Below are 25,470 nucleotides of genomic sequence, written 5' to 3' on the forward strand. Positions count from 1 at the left end.
TTGATGGGTGCTGACGAGTTGATGGGTGCAGCACACCAACATGGCACAAGTATACATATGTAACAAACCTGCACGTTATGCACATGTACCCTAGAACTTAAAGTATAATAAAAAAAAAAGAAGATTATTTATCAACAGTGATTTAGTTACCTACCTAATGCTTAGTTATTGTAAGTATTTCAGAAAAACAACTACAAGAATTTTCAAACAGAAAAAATTAGCATCCATTGAAATTAATATCTTCTTTCCCAATGCTAGAGGCTCTACTTTGTCAGAAACCACTGGTTCTTCTCCCAACCATCCTCGACTACTACAGCTGCTTGCCAAAGGTCCCAGCTTTAAAGAGTGAAACCATCTTTAATTTTATCTCCTCCTTTTTGTTTAGGGTTTGTTTTAAAACCTTCTTCTCCAGGAATATAGGACAAATAATAAACATACCTATCACTGTACTAGACTAAATTAAAAGGCCTTTCACCTCACTTAAGGGATCTATTCTAGTCTGTTCTCAGTCCTTCCAAATTCTACTTGAATTTTAAGGCCTTGCATAAATTCCACTCCCACCACAAAACCTTCTCAAGACCACTCTAGCCTATGGATATCTCGTCTATGGACTATTTCACTAACTCTCAATACTATTTATTTCTCCCTTATCATATACTATTTAGTATTATTACCTGTTTCAAGTGTATCCTGTCTAGAAATCCTGACATATGAGAATGACAGAAGAACTTGAGGGTGCTTGGCCTGGAGGGGAGATGTTTCAAGGACACATTAAGTAAATATATTTTTAAACGATTGAAGCTTTGTCATATAGAAGAATTAAGAATTAATTTTTGTTGCTTGAGAAGATAGAGTTTGAAGGAAGCACATTTTAGGGCTACATGAGCAGGTTATAAATATTTATCATGTATTTTACTATGTTCTATGTGCTATATTGGGCACGTACCCACATCTTGTCTCATTTAACTATAATAGGTTTTTCTAACAATATAACTGGTTAACAATGAAAAAAAAAGAATTTTAAATATTGACTTTAAAGAAGCTTAATGAAATTCAAGATAACCTTGAAAATTAATACACATAAATCAGAAATCAATTCAAGATATGAATGAGAAATATATCAAGGAGATAGATATCTGAATTGATAAAACCTCCTGGAAATAAAAAAAAGTATTGAAGGAATTATGAAATACAGTTGAAAGCATTAATCGTAGACTATACCAAGAAGAAAAGAGAATCTCAGAACTTGAAGACATCTTTTGAATTAATGCAATCAAATGAAAATTAAAAAGAATTAACAAAGCCTTTGAGAAGTATGAGACTATAAAAAGTAAGTGAAATTATGAACCATCAATGTTCCCAAAGGAAAAGAGAAAACAAAAGGTTTAGCAAACTATTTAAGGAAATAATTGACTAAAACTTCCCTGATCTAGCAGGATATTTAGAAATCCAGATACAAGAAAGCCAATGATCACCAGTGAAATACTTTGCACAGTGGACTTCATCACAACATATTGTCATCAGACTGTCCAAAGTCAAAGTGAAAAAAATTCTAAAATCAACAAGAATAAAGCATCTAATCATCTATATAATAAACCCCATGAAACTAATAGCAGACTTCTCAGCAGAAATGTTATAAGCCAGAAAAGAACAGAATGAAATTTTCACAGTGATAAAATTTTAAAAACCTGCCAGTCACAAATGTTAGATCAAGCTAGAATAAGCATCATAAATGAAGGAGAAATATAGTCATTCCCAGAAAAGCAAATGGTAAGAGAATTCATTGCCACTAGACTGGCCCTACAAGATATACTCAAAGGAGTCATAAACATGGAAACAAGTGGGGCACAGTGGCTCATGCCTGTAATCCCAGCACTTTGGGAGGCCGAGGTGGGTGGATTGCCTGAGTTCAGGAGTTTGATACCTGCCTGGGCAACATGGAGAAATTCTGTCTCTACCAAAAATACAAAAAAAAAAAAAAAAAAAAAAAAAATTAGCAAGGTGTGGTGACACGTGTCTGTGGTCCCAGCTCTTGGGAGGCTAATGTGGGAGGATCACTTGAGCCTGGGAGGTAGGGGTTGCAGTGAGCCCAGATCACACCACCACACTCCAACCTAGCTGACAGAGTGAGATTTCATCTAACAACAACAACAAAAAAACCCATGGAAACAAAAGATCAATATTTGCCTTCATAAAACGTACAAAATCACAAAACTTTCAGATCTTAAAACCAATTACATGAAGGAGAAAGACAAAAGTATCAGTTAGCAACACAAAAGATCTCCACCAAACCACAAAAACAGGAGAAAGAAAAAAATTTACAAAACAACTAGAAGACAATTAACAATATGACAGAAACAAAATCCCATATATCAATATTATCCTTAAATGTAAATTGATTAAATGCTCCACTTAAAAGATATAGACTGGAGGAATGGATTTAAAAACATGATCATATCACATGTTGCTTTCAAGAAACTCAACTTATTAGTAAAGATACACATAGACTGAAAGTAAAGGAGTGGGAAAAAATATTCCACAAAAATGGAAACCAAAATCAAACAGAAGTAGCTATACTTATGTCAGATAAAAAAGACCTTAAAAAAGAAAAAAGACAGGCCAGGCACAGTGGTTCACACCTGTAATCCCAGCACTTTGGGAAACCAAGTAGGGCAGATCACCTGAGGTCAGGAGTTCAAGACCAGCCTGAAAAACATAGTGAAATCCCATCTGTACTAAAAATACAAAAGTTAGATGGGGGTTGTGGTGGGCACCTGTAATCCCAGCTACCGAGGAGGCTGAGGCAGGAGAATCATTTGAACCTGTGAGGCAGAGGTTGCAGTGAGCCAAGATCACACCATTGCACTCCAGCCTGGGTGACAAGAGCAAAACTCCATCTCAAAAAACAAACAAACAAAAGACAAAGTCAGTATATAATGACAAATGGATATAGTTAACAGAGGATATAATAATCCTACAAAATATGCACCCAACCCTGGAGCACTCAGATTCATAAAACAAACATTACTAGACCTAAAGAGAGAGAGAGATAGCAACACAGTGATAGTGGGGGACTAACACACTCCACTCAGAGCACTAGACAGATGATTGAGGCAGAAAAACAACGCAGAAATATTAGACTTAAAGTAGACTTTAGATCAAATGGACTTAACAGATACTTACAGAATATTCTACCCAACAATTGTAGCATGTACATTATTCCCATCAGCAAATGAAACATTCTCCAAGTGAGACAATGTTAGTTTATGAAACAAGCTCAATAAATTTTTAAAAATCAAAATTATATCAACTGCATTCTCAGACCAGAGTGGAATAAAACTAAAATTTACTACCAAGAAGTAGCCTGGAAACTATACATATACTTGGAAATTAAATATACTCCTGAGCAATTTTGACATCAACAACAAAATTAGTACAGAAATTTAAAAATGTTTTGAAACAAATGTTAATAAAACATACTAAAACTTCTAGGAAACAGCAAAAGCAGTACTAAGAGAGAAGATTATATAGTGTTAAACACCTACATCAAAAAATAGAAAGATCACAAATTAACAATGTAATGTCACACCTCAAGAAACTAGAAAAAGCAAACCAAACCCAAAGCTAGCAGACTAAAATAACAAAGATCGAGAAAAATTTAACAAAATTGAGACCTAAAAAACAATACAAGAGAATCAACAGAACAAAATGTTGGTTATCTGAAAAAATAAACAAAGAATGAAATCACATCCTTTGCAGCAACATGAATGGAACTGGAGACCATTACCCTAGGTGACATGACTCAGAAACAGAAAACCAAAAGCCACAGATGCTGTCTTGTAAGTGGCAGCTAAACAATGCGTGCACATGGACATACAGAGTGGAATAATAGACACTGGATACTTCAAAAGGCAGAGGGTGGGAAGGGGGTAAGAGATGAAATACTACCCATTAAGTACAACGTATACTATTTGGGTGATGGCTGTACTTAAAGCCAGATTTCATCACAATACAATATACTCGTGTAAGAAAATTATAATTTTACCCCCTAAATTTATGAAAATAAACAAAATTTAAAAACCAAGTAAAATAAATATGGAGTCAATTTTTCAAAAATTTAAATGGAGCAGCGGGTGCAATGTGTGTGTACTAATTCGTCCTATGCTTTACACAATATACTCTGATATGTCCCAGATCACTGGACACTATAACTCTAACTCTGGTGGTTGTTCTTGTACTGCTGTAGATTTTCTTCCACACCTTCTGGTATGTGTGAATGTGACCATGCAACCTAAAATATATACTATTCCTGCTCTCCCAGTTCCTTCACAAAATATCATTATAGTGGACAAGCATGATGGATTTTCTCCCATTGCCCCATAATTAAAATATAGATGTGTTTTACTCTGATCTATGCCCTTAGCGGCTGAGCTCTCAGGCTCTAATGCTGCCTGGCTTCCAGATGGATTTAGCTTCTAGGAAGTACTGGCAAGATACGGAAGGTTGGGAGGAAAGAGGCTTTGTAACTGTTGCCTGACTCTCCCTTTCCAAGGCTTCATTTGGCAGAGGCTGCATTCCACTACTGAAAACCACAACTTCCATTGGGTTTGCCCCTCCAGTACAATTATAACTCTTTCTAAGTTCTATTGTTGCTCATCCCCTTCATTTGCCCCTCAGGACTGGAGATGATAATGGCTTTCTGCTATTATTAATCCCAGAGTACTCCAACATCTCACTATAGTAACCCTTAAGTCTGTTTAGGCCTTTGTAAAGAGTCCCATCAGTAAACTCTCTTTAATTATCTATTTTGAGTGTGCCTTCAGTTTCTTGCCAGCCTTGAGCTATAGAATAAGTGAGTATCACTTACTGAAAGATGTTTCCTTACAATTGTGCTAAGGATAAATATCCTCCACATCAGCAACTGAATAGCAGATTCACTATATTGATTGATTTTGGAAAATAGTCCACATCTAGAAACAGGTAACTAAAATTACAGTCACTACTTAATAATGGTTTTTATAATTTACTGTCATATTTTAAGATGCATCTTTCTGTGAAAAAAAAATTGGGTCATTACCAGTGCATTTTCCAAGTTTTTGACAGTGGAAAATGTTTTTGCATTTCCTCAGGGATATGACTTTGGAGTTGATATTATAGTCAGCTGCTTTGACTAGGCCCTTACTCGATGTGTCAAGAAGCCAATGAAGGCATTTTATGAGTTGTTATAAGTAGGTACTTACTTACAACATTCCCAGGAAGTATTCTGGACCCTAAGTATGTACAGGATCTTATGGGTTCTATAATAAATTACATATACAGAGAATAATAGATTAGAAAAAACAGACAGAGAAGAATAGAACTAGGTCCTTACTCTGAATGGTGGAATGTAGTGGTATTAAGAGGCCCAGAGAATGGATGTTAACCCAGGAGCCAGTGTCTAATACATTTTGTAGAGTCTGGGTATTTCTTTTTCCACTGCACTGTTATACTGGAAAATAGCCCTAGGACCCTTTACGGGAGTCTAGGAGTGCAAGTAATAGTTCTTGCTGCTGATGTTGTTAACCCTTTTACAAGGTTGCACAGTCTCCCCTTTATTAAATAAACCCTGTGCTTTTTAACTGGCTCGGATTAGGGCATTATATGAAGAACTATGACTCTCTTCTGGTTGCCCTATGTTTATAGGACTTTAAATTTGAGAAACTTAGCAGCTGCCTATGTATTTATCATTACTCCCCACAAAGATAATTTCACAGCAGATTGTTCTGATCCTTAACGCTGCCTTTTTCGTCCCTGTAATTCCCTGACTCCCGTAACCACTACTGCCTGTGGTTACCTATGATTTTGTTATTTTCACTGAAATAAGGAACATATTTCAGCCAGAGGAGCACCTATCAGCACCTCTGACCTTCAGAAAAGAGCATAGTTTGAACAGGGGATCGCACATGTTAAATCCATTCCAATATCTGTGTCTCCTTAAGTCTCTGGAGTTCTTTATTTTTTTTAACTGATCTTTAAATATATATTTAATGGGTACAAGTGCAGACTTCTTACTTGCATATATTGTGTAGTGGTGAAGTCTGGGTTTTCAGTATACCCATAAACTAGTGAGCATTGTACTCAATAGATAATTTTTCAACCCTCACCTCTCTACCTTTTGGAGTCTCTGATACCTATTATTCCACACTGTATATCCATGTGTACACATTGTTTAGCTCCCATTTATAAACGATAACATGCAGTATTTCATTTTCTGTTTCTGAATTATTTCACTTAGGATAATGGTTGCCAGTCCCATTCACATTGGTGAAAAGACATGATTTTATTCGTTTTATGGCTGAGTAGTAATCCATGGTATGTATATACCACATTTTCTTTATCCAGTCCCTCACTGATGAACACCGAGGTTGATTCCATGACTTTGCTATTGTGAAAAGTGCTGCAATAAGCATATGAGTCCAGATGTCTTTTTGATATAATAATTTCTTTCCCTTTGTTCATTTACTCAGTAGTGGCATTGCTGTATTGAAAGGTAGTGCTATTTTTACTTCTTTGAAAATATTTCTATTTTTATCAGCAGTGTGTAGGTGTTCCCTTTTCTGTGCAACCTTGCCAACACCTGCTGGGTTTTTTGTTTTTTCTTTTACTTTTTAATGATAGTCACTAACAGGTATATGATGGTATCTCACTGAGATTTTAACGTGCATTTCTAATGATTAGTTATGTTGAATATTTTTTCCATATGCTAGTTGGACCCTTGCATGCCTTTTTTGGATCAATGTGTGTTAATGTCTTTTTCCGACTTTCTAACAGAGTTATTTGCTTTTTTCTTTTTTTTCTTTTTTTCTTTTTTTTTTTTTGAGATGGAGTCTCACTGTGTCACCCAGGCTGGAGTGCAGTGGTGCTATCTCGGCTCACTGCAACCTCTGCCTCCCGGGTTCAAGTAATTCTCCTGCCTCAGCCTCCCGAATAGCTGGGATTCCAGGTGTGTGCCACAATGCCCGGCCAATTTTTGTGTTTTTTGTAGAGATGGGGTTTCGCCATGTTGGGCAGGCTGGTCTTAAACTCCTCATCTCATGATCCGCCCTCCTTCGACTCCCAAAGTACCTGGATTACAGGCGTGAGCCACTTTGCCTGGCCTATTTGTCTTTTTCTTATTGAATTATTTTAGTTCCTCATGGATTCTGAATATTAGTATTTGTCAAATGCATAGTTTGCAAATATTTTTTTCCATTCTGTAAGTTGTCTATTTATTCTTTTGGTTATTTCTTTTGCTTTACAGAGGTTTTTTGGTTTAGTTAAGTCCCATTTGTCAATTTTTGTTTTTTTTGTTGCTTCTGCTTTTGATGTTTTAGTCATAAATTCTTCGCTTAGGCCAGTATCCAAAAGATTATTTTCTAGATTTTCTCCTAGGATTTTATAGTTTCAGGACTTACATTTAAGTCCTTAGCCCACCTTGAGTTAATTTTTTTATATGGTGAGAAGTAAGAATCCAGTGTTATTCTTCTGCATGTGGCTATGCAATTTTCCCAGCATCATTTATTGAAGAGGGTGTCCTTTCTTCATTGTATATTTTTGTCAGCTTTGTCAAAGATCAGTTAACTGTAGGTGTGTGGCTTTATTTCTGGGTTCTCTATCCTGTTTCATTGATCTATATGTCTAGTTATTATGATTTAGTTATTGTAGCATTTTAGTATGATTTGAATTCAAGTAATGAGCCTCCAGCTTTGTCCTTTTTGTTCAAGATTCCTTTGACTATTTAGTGTCTTTTTTGGTTTCATACGAATTTTAGATTTTTTTTTTAATTATATGAAGAGTGATATTGGTAACTTGATAGGAATTGCACTGAAGTTGTAGATTGCTTTGGAAAGTATGATCATTTTAATGATATTAATTCTTCCAATCCATGAGCATGAGCTGTTTTCTCATTTGTTTGTATTATCCACAATTTCTTTCCTCAGGATTTTGTTGTTATTCTTGCATGGATCTTTAACTTCCTTGGTTAAACATAACGCTATGGTGTTGTGTATGTGTGTGGTTATTGCAAATAGGATGGAGCTCTTGATTTTATTCTCAGCTTGATCATTGTTGGTATATAGAAATGCTACGAATTTTTTCAGGTTGACTTTGTATTTTAAGACTTCCATGAGTTCTTTTATCAAATCTAGGAGTCTTTTGGAGGAGTTTCTAAGGTTTTCTAGGTGTAAGATCATATCATCTGCAAACAGATAATCTGACTTCTACTTTTCCAATTTTAAAGTCCTTTTTTTCCTCTTGCCTAACTGCTCTCGTGAGGACTTCCAGTATCATGTTAAATTAGATTGTTAAAAGTGAGCATCCTTGTCTTTTTCCAGTTCTTATGGGAAACTTTTTCAACCTTTCCTAATTCGGTATGATGCTGGCTGTGGGTTTGTTGTATAGGGCTTTTATTATTTTGAGTTATGTTTCTTTTATGCCAGATGTGTTGAGAATTTTTATCATGAGATGATGCAAGCTTTTACCAAATGACTTTTCTGCATCTATTGTATAATCATATGGTTTTTGTTTTTAACTCTTTTTATGTGATGTAGCATATATATTAATTTATATATGTTGAACCATCCATGCATCACTGGAATAAATCCCACTTGATTGTGGTACATTATTATTTTAATGTGCTGTTGGATTCAGTTTTCTAGTATGTTGTTGAGGATTATTGCATCTACATTCACCAGGGATATTGGCCTGTAGTTTTCTTTTTTTATTGTTTTCTTTCCCGGCTTCTGTATCAGGATGATGCTAAGACCAAAATGTAGACTATGTTAGGGAGGATTTCCTTCTAGGATTTTTAGAAAAGTTCCAGTAAGATTGATATCTGTTCTTCCTTGTATGTCTAGTAGAATTTGGCTGAAAATCCATCTTGTCCAAAGCAGATGTTGTTGTTGTTGTTGTTGTTATTGGGAGATTTTTTTTAAAGTACAAACTGAATTGGGCTATTAGTATTGCAGGATTTCCTTCATAGGTGATTAGGCTTCTGTTTTACTGCTTTGAGGATTTTTTCCTTCACGTTGACATTGGATAATCTGATGACTATATGCCTTGGTAAGGTTCATCTTGCAGTGTATCTCCCAGGAGTTCTCTGGGCTTTGTGTATCTGAACGTCTGAATCTCTTGGAAGACCAGAGAAGTTTCCAGGAATTATTCTTTCAAATAGGTTTTTCATAATTTTTGCTTTTTCTTCCTCTCTCTGGAATACCAATAACTTATAGGTTTTGATGCTTTACATAATCTCATGTTTCTCAAAGATTTGGTTTTTTTATTTTTTTTCTTTTTTTTTTTTTCCTGACTGAGTTAATTCGAAAGTCTTGTCTTTCAGTTCTGAAATTCTATCTTCTGCTTGGTCTAGCCTATTGTTAAAGCTTTCAACTGTATTTTGTAATTCTGTCAATAATTTTTTTATTTCCAGAAGTTCTGTTTGTTTTTATTTTAAAATATTAGTGTCTTGTTTCATATTCTGTATTTCTTTTCTGATTTCTTTATGTTGGCTTCCAACTTTCTCTTGGATCAAATTGAGATTCCTTACAATTCATATTTTAAATTATTTATCTGTCATTTCAGAGTTTTCATTTGTTTAGAATCCCTGGCAATAGAGGTGATGTGATCCTTTGGGATGTTGTAATGCTCTGCTTTGTTAACATACTGTCTGAGTTCCTACACTGAGTGCTCATTTGGCTTCAATTCTTCGTGTTTTCAAGGTTCCAAAGCTCTGTATGAGTTCATTGGTTATAGACAGTCTTTGTGCAGTTGTTTTCTCAAATGCTGGTTGTAGTAATGATGTATTTGGTATATGAGCAAGCTCATTGCCTTCTCCAAGACTGGGGTTGCGTAGGTCTCAGGAATGTTATTTCTTTCCCCAGCACTATGCACTTCTGTCAGCAGGTTTTGTACTGGGTTGTGCAGTTCAACCTCCAGGTCAGTAGGAGGCACTTAGGAGTATGAGCTGGCTTCAGCAGTAGCAGATGAGAATGTATTTGATCCTTTGTTTACTTGGAGGTGCTCTGATGTTTCAGGTGATGGTCTGGGCTGTGGAATGCTTCGTGCCTTGGGTTCCCTACTCAGCCTGGGGGATGAGGGAACAAAGCTGGGTGGAGCTGGATTACCAAGCTTGTCTACAAAAAGCTAATGACAAGTACAGATGCCAGCCCTGATAGGATGTCAGGGAGAACTTGTGACATGCATTGAGGTCTACACAGGGCAAGGGAGGCAGCTGCACCAGCTCCATGTCCTAAGCAGACAGGAATACAATTCATTTCCCTATCACACCCCTGTCCCAGGACTCAAGACTCTCAGCTCAGTCAGACACTGTCCTCTATCTCCAGAACACAACGTAGCTGAGAACTGTAGAAAACATCAATCCCCGAGTTTTCTGGAGAGGAGACTTTGGGGCAAAACCCCTTCCTTCAGCCCAATACAAACTGCCTTGCGACTTGTCTGTTTTCCAACGCAGGAATGCTGTTGGGTTTTTTGTTTGTTTGTTTGTCTGTTTGTTTGTTTGTTGGTAGGGGAAGGGTGGGGCAGTGGGGTTGGGGAACCAGCTCTGCCTTTTGGTGAGTGCAGGTAGGTACCGGCTGTGGTGGTATCAGCTGGTTGGTTTAGGGAGAACTCAGACCCCAGGGGGAAGTGTTAGTTGCCAGTGGTAGTGGACGGGGCTAGGCAATCCCCACCAGTCTCCAGACCCCTAGACTGCCCTCCAGATGGCATGTACAAGTCCTGAAGGAACTGGACTGGCACACAACCAGCGGATTTGTCTCCCAGTTCACGGGGTTCAGGCGCTGGCTGTGATCAGAAAGAGTAGGCCAATTCCCAGGCTGCCAGCAGAATGTTCAGGTTGGAGCAGAGTGGCTGTGCTGCAGACCTGCCACCACAGAAGGCAGGCCTCTCTCAGTGGAGGCAGGCAGCCATGAGGTGCCAGTTGGTATACTCCCCAATCACACAGCAGCAATGGTATCTGTCATTGGAGAGTGTGAAGGTGCCCAGTCTCCCTGTTCCCTCCCTGGCCTGGTGGCAGTGGTGGTAGTGGCAGCAGCGGTGACTGTGGCAGCCCCAGGGTAGAAAGCAGGCCTCTGGGAACCAGTCTCTCGATATAGCACCAGACCTGCCACTGAAACACTCAGGCAGTGGCAGGGTGGCTGTGCTGCTGGATGGCCACTGGGGAAGCTATCCCTCTCTCAGTGCAAGCAGTGAAGGCAGGCAGCTGTTAGGGTGAACTGTTCAAGCACTCCTCTGTCCGCAGCAGTAGGGGTGGCATCTGTCCTTGGAGATTGTGAAAGTGCCCAGTCTCCCTACTCCCTCCCTGGCCCAGTGGCAGCAGTGGTAATGCTAACCCCAGGGCAAAAGGCAGGTCTCCAGGGGCTGAGCTTTCCGAATGGTGCTGGGCAGCAGCTGCTCAGGGTTCAAAAGCTTGTGGAACTCCAGGTGAATTTGAGTAGTGCCTCTATGCAACTTACAGGCAGCTCTCCATGTTAGTCTGGAGGCCCAGTGGGGTGGGGGGTCTAGGAGCTCTCCCATTACCAAGACTGCAAAAGTCCCTGGAGAAAGTGTGGAGCCCCAGGGGTTCCTCACTCACCCCTTCCCAGCATCAGGGAGCTTCTCAAACTCCACAGCAGTCCCAGGCCAGCAGCCTGCCCAGCCTCACCCTCCTTTGCTTCCTGTAATTCCTATCACTTCTCGAATGAAATCCAGTGTTCTGTCTTAGATGATCTGTTCAAAGTGTGAATATTTTGCTCAGTATTTTAATTGCTTTCCATGAGAGAAGTGCCCATTAGCTGTATCTAGTTTGCCATCTTCGCATGTCTATTTATTTATATTTTATTCCTACATATCAATGTACATATTTTGGAGATGTATGTGGTAATTTGATACCTTCATATAATCAAATCAGGGTACCTGGAATATCTTTCACCTTAAATATTCACCTTTTGTTTACAGTAGGATCATGTGACTTATTCTCTCCTAGCTATTTTGAAATGTACAATTGATTAACGCTAACTGTAGTCACCCTACTGATGCATGAAACATCATGTTTTATTTCTTTTATGTAAGTATTTATTTGTACACATTAATCCACCTCTCTTCATGCCTCTCTCCCATCTATCCTTCCCGGCCTCTGGTAACCACAAATCTACTCTCAATCTTCATGAAATCTACTTTTTTTTTAGCTCCTACATGTGACTGAGAACATGCAATATTTCTCTTTCTGTGCTTGGCTTATTTCACTCAACTTAATGAATTTCAGTTCCATCAGTGTTGCTACAAATGCCAAGATTCCAAGATTCCATTCCATTTTATGGATAAATAATATTCCATGGTGTATATATAACACTTTTTTTTTCTATTCTTCCACTGTTGGGACACTATTTTGGCTGTTGTAAACAGTGCTATAATAATTATGTGAGTGTGGATATCACTTCAATATATTGATTTCCTTTCTTTTGGATATATAGCCAGTAGTGAAGTTGGTGGATCATATGTTAGTTCTATATGCAGTTTTTTAACCACCCCTCCATGCTGTTTTCCATAATCATTGTACAAATTTACATTCCTACCAGCACTGTACAAGGGTTCTGCTATCTCCACATCCTCAGCAGCATCCTCTTTTCTCTGTCTTTGATAAGAGCCATTCTAACTGGGGTGAGATTATATGTCATTGTGGTTTTCATTTACGTTTCTTTGACAATTCAGCATTTTTTATATAACTATTGGCCATTTCTATATTTTCTTTTCGTAAATGTCTATTCAGATCTTTTGCCCATTTTTTATTCAGATCATTTGGCTTTTTGCTATTGGGTTGTTTGAGCTCCTTATATATTCTGCCTGTTAATCTCTTGCATGATGGGAAGTTTGAAAATATTTTCAACCATTATTTGGGTTGTCTTTTCATTTTGTTGTTTCCTTTCCTGTGCAGAAGCTTTTAGCTTGATGTAATTCTATATGTCTTTTTTTTTTTTTTTTTTTTTTTTTTTTTTTTGCTTTTGTTGACTGTGTTTTTTGAGTTCTCACACACACACAAAATCTTTGCCCAGATGAATTCCTGCATATTCTTCTAGTAGTTTTATAGTTTCAGGTCTTAGATTTAAGCCTTTATTCCATTTTTATTTGACCTCTGTATATAGTGAGAGATAGACGTCTAGTTTTACTCTTCTGCATATGGTTATCCAATTTTTCTAACACCATTTATTGTAAAGGGTGCCCTTTCCTCAATGTATGTTCTTGTATCTTTATCAAAAATGAATTGGCCGTAAATGTGTGGTTTTATGTCTGGGTTCTGTGTTCTGTTGCTGGTCTATGTATCTGTTTTTATGCTACTACCATGCTGATTTTGGTTACTATAGCTTTGTAGTATATATTGAAGTCAAGTCAGATAGTGTGATCCCTCCAGTTTTGTTTTTATTTTGTTTTTGTTTGTTTGTTTTGGTCAAGATTGCTTTGGGTATTCCAGTTCTTTTGTGGATTCATATAAATTTTAAGATTTTTTTTTTCCTATTTCTGCGAAGAAGGCAATTAGTAGTTTGATAGAAATAAACATAATCTGTAAATTGCTTCAGATACCATTGTCATTTTAACAATATTAATTCTTCCAATCCACTAGCATGGAATAGTCTTCCATTCTTCTGTGTCCTCTTCAATTTCTTCCATCAGTGTTTTCTAGTTTTTCTTGCATGTGTCTTTCACTTTGTTGGTTAAATCAATTATTAAGTATTTTATATTCTTTGTAGCTATTGTAAATGGGATTGCTATCTTTATTTATGTTGCTTGTTTGCTGTTGGTGTATATAAATTCTACTGATTTTGTATGTTGTTTTTTCATCCTACAGCTTTACTAAATTTGTTTCACCAGCTCTAACAGTTTTTGGTGTAGTATTTAGGGTTTTCTAGGTATAAGGTCATGTTATATGTGAACAAACTTGATTTTACTTATTCCTTTTCAATTTGGGTGCTCTTTATTTCTTTGTCTTGCCTAATTACTCTTATTAGTACATCCTGTACTATGTTGAATAAAGGTAGTAAAAGTGGGCACCCTTGTCTTGTTCCAAATCTTAGAGAAAAGGCTTTCAGTTTCTCCCCATTCGGTGTGATGTTGGCTATGGAGCTGTCACATATGGCTCTTATTATTTTGAGGTTTTTATTATACTCGGTTTGTTGAGGGTTTTTATTATGAAGGAATGTTGAATTCTATCAAATGCTTTTTCAGCATCTACTGACATGATTGTATGATTTTTTGGTTTTGGTTATGTTAGTGTGTTGCATCACATATATTGATTTGAGCACTTTGAACCATCCTTGCGTCCCTGGGATGAATTTCACTTGGTCATGATGAGTGATATTTTTAAGGTGTTGGTGAATTTGGTTGGCTAGTATTTCGCTGGGGAGTTTTAGATCTATGTTCATCAGTGGTATTGGCCTGTAGTCTTCTATTTTGTTGTGTTCTGGTCTGGTTTTGCTATCAGGGTAATACTGGCCTCATGGAATGATTTGAAAGTATTCCCTTCTCTTCAACTTTTTGAAGATATGTTTGTTAATTATTGTAGATTTAGGTGGTATAAATGTAATTTTGCTACATGGATATATTGTGTAGTGGTTAAGTCTCATATTTTTGTGTACCCATCACCCAAATAAGGTACCTTGTACCCATTAAGTAATTTCTCACCCCTTTCCCTCTTTCGCCATGCCTATTCAACATAGTATTGGAAGTTCTGGCCAGGGAAATCATGTAAGAGAAAGAAATACATGGCATTCAAATAGGAATAGGGGAAGTCATACTATTTTACATATGACCTGATCCTATTTCTAGAAAACCCCGCTATCTCAGCCCAAAAGCTTCTTAAGCTGACAAGCAACTTCAGCAAAGTCTTAGGATACAAAATCAATGTGCAAAAATCACTAACCTTCCTATACACCAACAGGCAAGCCAAGAGCCAAATCACGAATGAACTCCCATTTACAATTGCCACAAAAAGAATAAGATACCTTGCAGTACAGCTAAGTAGGGAAGTGAAAGGCCTCTACAAGAACTACAGAACATTACTCAAAGTGATCAGAGATGACACCAACAAATGAAAAAACACTTTATGCTCATGGATAGGAAGAATCAGTATCACTGAAATGGCCATACTGCCCAAAGCAATTTATAGATTCAAGGCTATTCTCATTAAACTACCATTGACCTTCTTCACAGAACTAGAAAATACTATTTTAAAATTCATATAGAGCCAAAAAAAGATCTCGAATAGCCAAGGCAATCCTAAACAAAAAGAACAAAGTTCAAGGCATGATGCTATCTGACTTCAAACTATACTAGAGGGCTACAGTAACCAAAACAGTCTCATATTGGTACAAGAACAGACATAGACTAATGGAACAGAATAGAGAACACAGAAATAAGACTACATACCTACAACCACCTGATCTTTGACAAACCTGACAAAAGCAAGCAATGGGGAAAGGATTTCTGATTCAATTAATGGTGCTGGGATAACTGACTAGCCATATGCAGAAGATTAAAACTGGACCCATTCCTTATGCTGTGTACAAAAATTAACTCAAGATGGATTAAAGACTTACATGTAAAACCCAAAACTGTAAAAATCCTGGGAGACAACCTAGGCAATACCATTTAGGGCATAGGCATGGGCAAATATTTCATGACAAAGATGCCAAAGGAAATTGCAACAAAAGCAAAAATTGACAAATGGGATCTAATTAAACTAAAGAGCATCTACACAGCAAAAGAAACCATTCACAGAGCAAACAAACAACCTATAGAAGGGGAGAAAATTTTTGCAAACCATGCATCTCACAAAGATCTAATAACCAGAATCTATAAGGAACGTAACAAATTTATAAGAAAAAAAATTCCATAAAAAGTGGACAAAGGACATGAACAGACACTTCTCAAAAGAAGACATACATACAGCCAATAATCACAAGAAAAAAGCTCAACATCACTGATCATTAGAAAGATGCAAATCAAAACCACAATGAGATACCATCTTATACCAGTCAGAATGGCTATTACTAAAAAATCAAAAAAGAACAGATGCTGGCAAGGTTGTGGAGACAAAGGAAGGGATTTGCACTGCTGATGGGAATGTAAATTAGTTCAACCATTGTGTGTGGCAGTGTGGTGATTCCTAAAGACAGAAATACCAGTGGGCCCAGCAATCCCATTACCAGGTATATACCCAAAGGTATATAAATGGTCCTGTTACAAAGACACATGCACACATGTGTTCATTTCAGCACTATTCACAACAGCAAAGACATGTTGGGCATCAACCAAATGTCCAACAATGATAGACTGGATAAAGAAATTGTGGCATATATGTACCATAGAATATCATGCAGCAATAAAAAAGAATAAGATTATGTCCTTTGCAGGGACAAAGATGGAGCTGGAGGCCATTATCCTTAGCAAACTCACATGAACAAAAAACCAAATACTGCATGTTCTCATTTATAAGTGGGAGCTAAATGATGAGAATCCATGGACACATGGCAGAGAACAAAACACACTGGGGCTTACTGGAGGGAACAGGGTGGGAAGAGAGAGAGGATCAGGAAAAATAATTAATGGGTACTAGGCTTAATACTTGAATGATTAAATAATCTGTTCAACAGCCCCCATGGCACATCTTTACCTATATAACAAACCTACTACATGTACCCCGAACTTAAAAGTATTTTAAAACTTTTTCATCCTTCACCTCTCCTTTCATCCCCTCACACCCTCTGAGTCTCCAGTGTCTATTATTTCACTTTCTATATTGATGTGTCCACATTATTTAGGCCCCACATGAGAACATATGGTATTTGACTATTTTCAAGTCATTTCACTTAAGATAATGGCATCTAGTTCCATCCATGTTGCTATAAAAGACATGATATCATTGTTTATGGCTGAGTAGTATTCCTTGAGGGGTGTGTGTGTGTGTGTGTGTGTCACATTTTCTTTATTCAATCATCCATAGAGAGGCACTTGGGTTGATTCCTTATCTTTGTTATTATGAATAGTGCTGTGATAAACATGATTGTAGGTATCTTTTTTATATAATGATTTCCTTTTCCTTTGGGTAGATACCCAGTAGTGGGATTGCTGGATTAATGACGACAATTGCTGTCAGCTCTTTTAAATGTTTGGTAAAATTCAGCAGTGAAACCATCAGGTCCCAGGCTTTTACCTGATGGGAAACATTTTAGTACAGCTTCAATCTTATTATTCATTATTGGCTTAATTTTTTTTTTTTTTTTTTTTTTTTTTTTTTACATTTCAGTAGTTTTATTCATTTTATTTTCAGAGCTTTATTTTAGGTTCAGGTGTACATATGCAAGTTTGTTATATAGGTAAATTGCATGTCACTGGAGTTTGGTGTACAGCCAGATAATAAGCATAGTATTTAATAGGTAGTTTTTCAATCCTCACTCTCCTCCTACTCTCTATCCTCAAGTAGGCCCGGTGCCCGTTGTTCCTTTCCTTGTGCCCATATGTACTCAATGTTTAGCTCCCACTTATGAGAACATGTGGTATTTGGTTTTCTGCTCCTGCATTAGTTCACTTAAGATAATGACCCCCAGGTTCATCCATGTTGCTGCAAAAAACACGATCTCATTCTTTTTTATAGTGGTATAGTATTCCATGGTGAATATGTAACACATTTCTAAAATTCATTTTACTATTGATGGGAATTTAGGTTGATTCTGTCTCTGCCATTGCGAATAGTGCTGCAATGAACATAAGTGTGCATGTATCTTTATAGCAGAACAATCTACATTCCTTTGGTTATATGTCCAGTAATGATATTGCTAGGTTGAACGATAATTCTGTTTTAATTTTTTAAGAGAAATCACCAAACTGCTTTCCACAATCACTGAACCAATTTTCATTCCCATGAACAGTATATAAGCATTCCCTTTTCTCTGCATCCTTGCCAGCATCTGTTATTTTTTTTACTTTTAGTAATAGCCATTTTACTGGTGTGAGATGGTATCACACCATGGTTTTGATTTGCGTTTTCTAATGATTAGTGATGTTGAGCATTTTGTCGTATGCTTTTTGGCTGTGTGTATGTCTTCTTTTGAAAAGTGTTTTTTCATGTACTTTGCTCACTTTTTAATGGGGTCATTTGTTTTCTGCTTATAGATTCTGGATCAAACCTTACATAGATGCATAGTTTGCAAATATTTTCTCTCATTCTGTAAGTTGTTCTCTTACTCTGTTGATAGTTACTTTTGCTATGCAGAATCTCTTTAGTTTAGTTAGGTTCCATTTGTCAATTTTTGTTTTTGTTCCAATTGTTTTGGCATCTTAATCACAAAATATTTGTCAGGTCTTATGTCCAGAATGGTATTTCCTCAGTTATCTACCATTATTTTATAGTTTTGTAAGTCTTTCGTCCATTCTGAGTTAATTTTTGCATATGGTATAAAGAAGGGTTCCAGTTTCAATCTTCTGCATATACTAGCCAGTTATCCCAGTACCATTTATTAAATAGTGAAACCTTTCCCAACTGTCTGTTTTTGTCAACTTAGTAGAAGATCAGATGGTGTTAGGTGTTCAACCTTATTTCTGGGTTCTCTGTTGTGTTCCATTGCCCTGTGTATCTGTTTTTGTACCAATACCATAGTTTCAGTTACTGTAGCCTTGTAGTACAGTTTGAAGTCAGGTAACGTAATGCCTCCAGCATTGTGCTTTTTGCTTAGGATCATCTTGGATATTCAGGCTCTTTTTTTGGTTCTATATGAACTTCAGAATAGTATTTTTCTAATTCTCTGAAGAATGTCCTTGGTAGTTTGACAGGAATAGCATTGAACCTGTAAATTGCTTTGGACAGTATGGCCATTTTAACAAGATTGATTCTTTCTATCCCTGAGCATGGAAGGTTTTTCCATTTTTTTTAATCCCATCTCTGATTTCTTTGAGCAGTGTTTTCTAATTCTCATTTTAGAAATCTTTCACCTCCCTGCTTAGCAATATTCCTAGGTATTTTATTCTTTGTGTAGCTATTGCGAACAGGATTGCATTTCATGATTTACCCCCCCTCCCCTAACCCCCGATTAGATATTTTTGGTATGTAGGGATGCTACTGGTTTTTGTACATTAATTTTTTATCCTGAAACTTTGCTGGTGTTGTTTATTAGATTAAGGAGCTTTTCAGCAGAGACTATGGGATTTTCTAGGTATGGAATCATATAGTCTTCAAACAGGGATGGTTTGACTTCTACTCTTCCTGTTTGCATGCCCTTTATTGAGGTTTTCTATTTCTTCCTGGTTCAATCTCAGTAGACTGCATATGTTCAGGAATTTATCCATTTATCTGAGTTTTTCAATTTACTGGTGTAAAGTCCAGAATGATTCTTTGTATTTCTGAAGTTTCAGTTGTTATGTTCCCTTTTTCATTTCTGTTTTTTTGATCTGTTTTTTGTTTGTTTGTTTTTAGTCTCAATTCTATTTATGTCTGCTGTGATCTTTATTATTCATTTCTTTTAATGTTGGGTTTGGTTCGTTCTTGCTTTTCTGCTTCCTTGAAGTGAATCATTAGGTTGTTTATTTGAAGTCTTTTTGCGTCTTTGATATAGGCATTTATTGCTATAAACTTCCTTCTTAGCACTGCTTTGCTGTATTCCATAGGTTATGGTATGTTGCATTTCCATTTTCATTGTTTCAAGAATTTTTAAAATTGATTTCTTTATTTCTTTATTGACCCACTGGTTGTTCAGGAGCATGCTGTTTAATTAATTTCTTTGTTTTGGTGTTTTCTCTGAGCTTTCTCTTGTTGTTGACTCCTAGTTTAATTCCCCCGTGATCAGAGAAGATACTTGATATAATTTCTAATTTCTTGGAATTTGTTCCCACTTGTTTTGTCATCTAAGACATGGTCTTTTCTGGAGAATGTTCCATATGCTGACAAAAAGAATGTGTATTATATAGTAGTTGGGTGAAATCTTCGTGTTAGTTAGGGCTGTTTGGTCTAGTGTGTAGTCTAATTCCTGTGTTGTTTTATTTTCTGTCAGAATGATCTACCCATTACTTAGAGCGAGACATTGACGTACCCTGCTATTGTTGTATTCCAGTATATCTCTTCCTTTAGATGTATTTTTAAGGTCTATTTATAATTTTTCCTTTGGGTTTTATACTTTCAAACATTTTCTTTCTGCATTTTAGTGTTTTTTTTCTTTCAGATTGAAGAACTCTCTTTACCATTTCTTGTAAGAAAAGTCTGGTGGTAGTGAATTCTCTCAGTTTCTGTTTGTCTGGGGAAGACTTGACATCTACTTCATATCTGAAGGATAAGTTTGCTTGGTAAAGTATTCTTGGATGGCAGTTTTAGTTTTCTTTGAGGAGTTTGAAAATGTCATGCTACTCCCTCCTGGCCTGTATGGTTACCATTGAGAAGTCTATTCTCAGAGTTCTTGTAGTTCTTTTATATGTTATTTGCTTCTTTTGCTGCTTTTAAAATTTTCTCTTTGTCCTTCACCTTTGACAGTTTGATTACTATAAGCCTTGGGGTCATCTTACTTGTATCAAATCTGTTTGGTCTTCTTTGACCTTCTTTTACCTGGATATTTATATCCTCTTCAAATTTTGGAAAGTTTTCTGTTATTATTTCCTTGGATAAAGTTTCTACCCCCTGCTCCTGCTCAGCCCCTGTCTTAGGGTTCTCTAAAGGGACAGAACTAATAGGATATATGTATATATGAAAAGGAGTTTATTAGGATAATTGACACACATGAATCAAGGTGAAGTCCCAAGATAGGCTGTCTGCAAACTGAGGAGCAAGGAAGCCAGCCCAGTCCCAAAGTCTCAAAAGTTGGGAAGCCAACAAAGCATCCTTCAGTCTGTGGTCAAAGGCCTGAGAGTTCCTAGCAAATCACTGGTGTGAGTCCAAAAGCTTAGGAACTTGCAGTCTGATATTCAAGGGGAGGAAGCACCTAGCAAGGGAGAAAGATGGAGGCCAGAAGACTCAGCAAGTCTGCTCTTCCATCTTCTCCTGCCTACTTTATTCTAGCTGCTGTGGCAGCAGATTTGATGGTGCTCACTTAGATTGAGGGTGAGTCTGCCTCTCCCAGTCCACTAACTCAAATGTTAATTTCCATTGGAAACACCCTCACAGACACATCCAGGAACAATACTTTGCATCCTTCAACCTAATCAAGTTGACACTCAATATTAACCATCACAGCCCCCTTTCAAACACCAGTAATTTTTAGATACGGTATTTGAGGTTCTTTTCTATATGTTGTAGGTTATCTTCATTTCTTCTCATTCTTTTTCTCTTTTCTCTGAGTGTGTAATTTCAAATAACCTGTCTTTGAGTTCACTGATTGCTTGATCTATGCTGTTGTTGAAATTAATTTTTTAGCTCAGCAAATGTATTTCTCAATTTCAAGATTTCTGTTTGATTTGTTACTATTTCAATTTCTGTTAAATTTCTCTGATAAATTTCTGAATTGATTTTCTGTGTCATTGTGGAGATCACTGAGTTTCCTTAAAACTGCTATTTTGAGTTCTTGGTCAGAGAGCTCACAAATCACCATCCCATTAGGATCGGTCACTGGATTTCTGCTTTGTCTTTTTGAGAAGGTCATGGTTCCCTGTTTGCTGTTGTTTCTTATGGGTCTTTGTATATGTCTTTAAATTAAAGGATTAGTTATTTATTCCAGTCTTCTTTTCTGGATTATTTTGGGTTTTATTGGATATGTTTACTTTGATATTCTTTGTACTTTACCTATTGAGGGTATTTCTTTTTTCCACTAGGTCACTGCCTTCTTTTTGTCACTAGATGTAGCCTAAGCCAAAGTTTGCCTTGGCTCTAGCAAATGATCAGATGAGTGCCCATCTGGAATAGATAAGGTCCCAAAAGGGCTCTCTTGGCAGTGTAGAAAGGCTGTCTAGGGGAACCTGTGGAACATGCATTTTACAGCAGGGTCCTGCTGAACAGCCATTCTGATACATTGTGTTCTTTGGCCAAGTATAGAGCAGAGTGTCTAAGGCTGGGCATGGTAGTCCTATCTTCCTCCATTGTCTCTGGCTGTCCATAGGGATATGCCTCCATACTTCCTGTGGGTTGAGGCATAGACAGTTCTCCTGCCAAAGAACCCAAGATGGTAAGAAAGTTGGTTGTCCAACTCAATCTCACTTTTTCCAGTGAAGAAACTATGAGTCAGGGAAAAAATTTCTACATGCTTGATACCAGGCAGATGGAAAAAAGAGGTGTCAGAGATATGAAAGTCTTGTTCTCTTACCATCTGGTCAGAGATTTTTAACTTCTCTGTGGCCCTGGGAACTGACTCATCCTCATATTTGAGTTATAGGATGTTGCTGGTGATAATCTCAAGGCTATGTATTTGTTTTTGGTTTTCCGTGGGAGGAGTGAAGCCAATGTGTATCTACACCTCCATTTTCATGCCAGAAATCTCTGCCCATTTTAATTTTTGAGGCAGCATATACACATTTGGGTGAGCACTTTGTTAAATGTGATAAATTGAATACACACTTTGATGAATTTACCTAAAGAAGTTTGTCAAATTAAAGTGTAACCTAGAGTAAGAAAGTTGTGTTAGGTCATTCTTGCTTTGCTATAAAGAAACATCTGTGGTTGGGGGACCAGGTGCAGTGGCTCACGCCTGTAATCCCAAAACTCTGGGAGGCTGAGGTGGACGGAGCAAGAGGTCAGGAGATCAAGACTCTCCTGGCTAATGCAGTGAAACTCTGTCTCTACTAAAAATACAAAAATAATTAGCCGGGCGTGGTGGTGGGCTCCTGTAGTCCCAGCTACTCAGGAGGCTGAGGCAGGAGAATGGTGTGAACCCAGGAGGCAGAGCTTGCAGTGAGCCAAGATTGTGCCACTGCACTACAGCCTGGGTGACAGAGCAAGACTCCATCTCAAAAAAAAAAAAAAGAGAGAGAGAGAAAAGGAAAGAAAGAAAGAAAGAAAGAAAGAAAGAAAGAAAGAAAGAAAGAAAGAAAGAGAAAGAAGGAAGGAAGGAAGGAAGGAAGGAAGGAAGGAAAAGAAATGAAAGAAAAGAAAGAAAGAAATATCTGAGGTTGGGTAATTTATAAAGAAAAGAAGCTTACTTGTCTCATGGATTTTCAGGCTGCACAATCATGGCACCAAAATCTGTTTGGTTTCTGGGGAGGTTTCAGGGAGCTTTCACTCACTGAGGAAGTTCAAGTGGGTACAGGAACATCATATGGCAAAAGCAGGAGCAAGAGGGAAGGAGGCAGGTCACACTTTTAAAAACCAGATCTCACAGAATTCACTCACCCCTCACCAAGGATATGGTGCTAAGCCATTCATGAGGGGTCTGCCCCCACGATTCACACACCTCCTGCCAGGCCTTACCTCCATCACAGGGGATTACATTTCAACATGAGATTTGTTGAAGACACAGATACAGACCAATCAGAAGGGTTTTCAGATGTCTCTATTTATCTATCTCAAGTTTTAGAACATAGTGGATGCAGTGATTATCTTAAAGTATTTTTAAAAGATTGGGATGCTTCAAAATCTCAGGCAAATACTCAACCAGGAGAAGTACAGCAACACTGTCAGGATTTGGAGCCAATCCATGCTTGTACTCTTCTTAAATAATAGCTCTTGACTTGCTATGGGCTCTTGGCAAACAGTTAATGCCCAATAATGGGGCACCAGAATAAGATAACACCAAGGCTTTCCATCACAAACCAAGAGTCATCTGATCCATGAAACATTAAATTAGGCATTCCTAGCAGCTCACCATCATCATGTAGAAGTGAAATATAAAACTTGGGCCCAAACAGGTCACAAGCAAATTCTAGAAGCACTCTCAATATGTCTACTTTCCTTTTACTATCCCACCTTGACCCACACTGGTGGCTTCATTGAGAGTTTCCTATTACCCGCTCACTGGGACAAGATCAACGGGAATCAACCACCTCCACACAATATGCTGTCATGTGCCAAAACTAAAGTTCTTTGGCATTAAAGCCCCACTTGGGGACTCAAAACACTGGGAAAGAGATATTATTCCAGTGATTAGAACTTTGATTAGTACATCTTTTTCACTGTTTCTAAAAGGAGAGGGAAACTAGAAAGTGCTTAATGGCCAGTGACTTTGAAGGAATGAGATTGCATAATTTGTGATAAGGACATTTGTGTAAGAGGTATGAAGACAGACCTCTTAAAACATGCTCATGTTATGAGAATATCTGAGTCCCATGTGAATTTCATTTTTAAAAAGCACTCTATGCAAAAACTCTTAATGATTCATTTGGTATTCTTTACCTACTTTGTATAAGACAATAAACTTTCTTCCCTCAGCCACCCCAGTGCTGGGACTCATTAACAAAGTGGTCAAGGAAACAGATAAGAAAGTTATGCATGAATTTTTAAAAATTGACTTTTCTTCACTAAGGTTTATCTGACTATTGCTCCCTTTAATTTGTTTACCTTTTCTGCTGTTCTTCTGCTAGCACCTTCTGCTAGCACCATCAGACTTGAATTTATGGAATGCTTTTTCATCATAGTTTTTTTACACACAAGATTGCATCTTCAACAAAGTCTCATTTTTTCAGTTAAATAGGGAGACATATCTTCTAACTTCATTGGACTCATTGGTATTATTGCATACCTTCTCACCTATTGGCAATGGCTTATAGAAGATTTGGATATTATACCCAATGAGATACAATAACTTGACAGGTTGGCCTCTGTCCTTGAGAGCAACTTATGTTCTAATCAAATATATATATATGTATGTGTGTGTGTATATATATGTGTGTGTGTATATATATATAAGCTATGGGATAAAAATCATGTGTGCATATGTGTGTGTGTGTGTGTGATTTTTATCTCATAGTCTAAATAAAAGGGTAGCAAAATAAGAGATGGAATTTGTAATAGAATATCTCACTATCACAATGAATTCTCCATTCATACTATTTTTGTGATACTTCACCTTGATTAAAAGTTTTAAGACTCAACGGAGGAATACTTCCTCTAGGAAGCATAACTTTATTTTAATCAAATTAGAAGTTGAAACAGACAGATGGCCAGTTTCTGACTCCTCATGCTCTGTATGACCATACCAAAAAAAAGAAGACATTTACAGCACATTACATTGCATTTTGGCAATAATAATTTTGACCATCAATGACAAAAGGAGAAATAAATAGATAAGTATGTATAAAGCCCAAGGATTCCCTAGGAAGGTTTCTTATACTACCATGTTCTTAGTAGAATGTAGCAGAAAATTACGGTAGCCAAATGCATGAAGGATCACTGAGGTCCAAATTTCTCAAGAATTAGCATTTGGGTGACATCATTTGCAAAGAATCTTGACCAGCTAAAAATTTCTCTGAAGAGGAAGAGAATATGCAGCAGTTAAGGTCCTATCACCATTAAGGAAATAAGGACTCTAGCTATTCTTATTGCAATGTCTCATTCTTAGTACTGTAAGT

General features: G+C 37.2%; 1 pseudogene across 1 annotated transcript in view; it reads left to right on the forward strand.

Moving 5' to 3' along the window:
• The window catches only part of LOC108536713 (eukaryotic initiation factor 4A-I pseudogene), a 130,540-nt pseudogene that overhangs the window by 36,251 nt on the left and 68,819 nt on the right, over positions 1-25,470 (forward strand). The window lies entirely within an intron of this gene.

Source organism: Rhinopithecus bieti, unplaced genomic scaffold, assembly GCF_001698545.2.
Source record: "Rhinopithecus bieti isolate Rb0 unplaced genomic scaffold, ASM169854v2 scaffold_12689, whole genome shotgun sequence".
Classification (NCBI taxonomy): domain Eukaryota; kingdom Metazoa; phylum Chordata; class Mammalia; order Primates; family Cercopithecidae; genus Rhinopithecus; species Rhinopithecus bieti.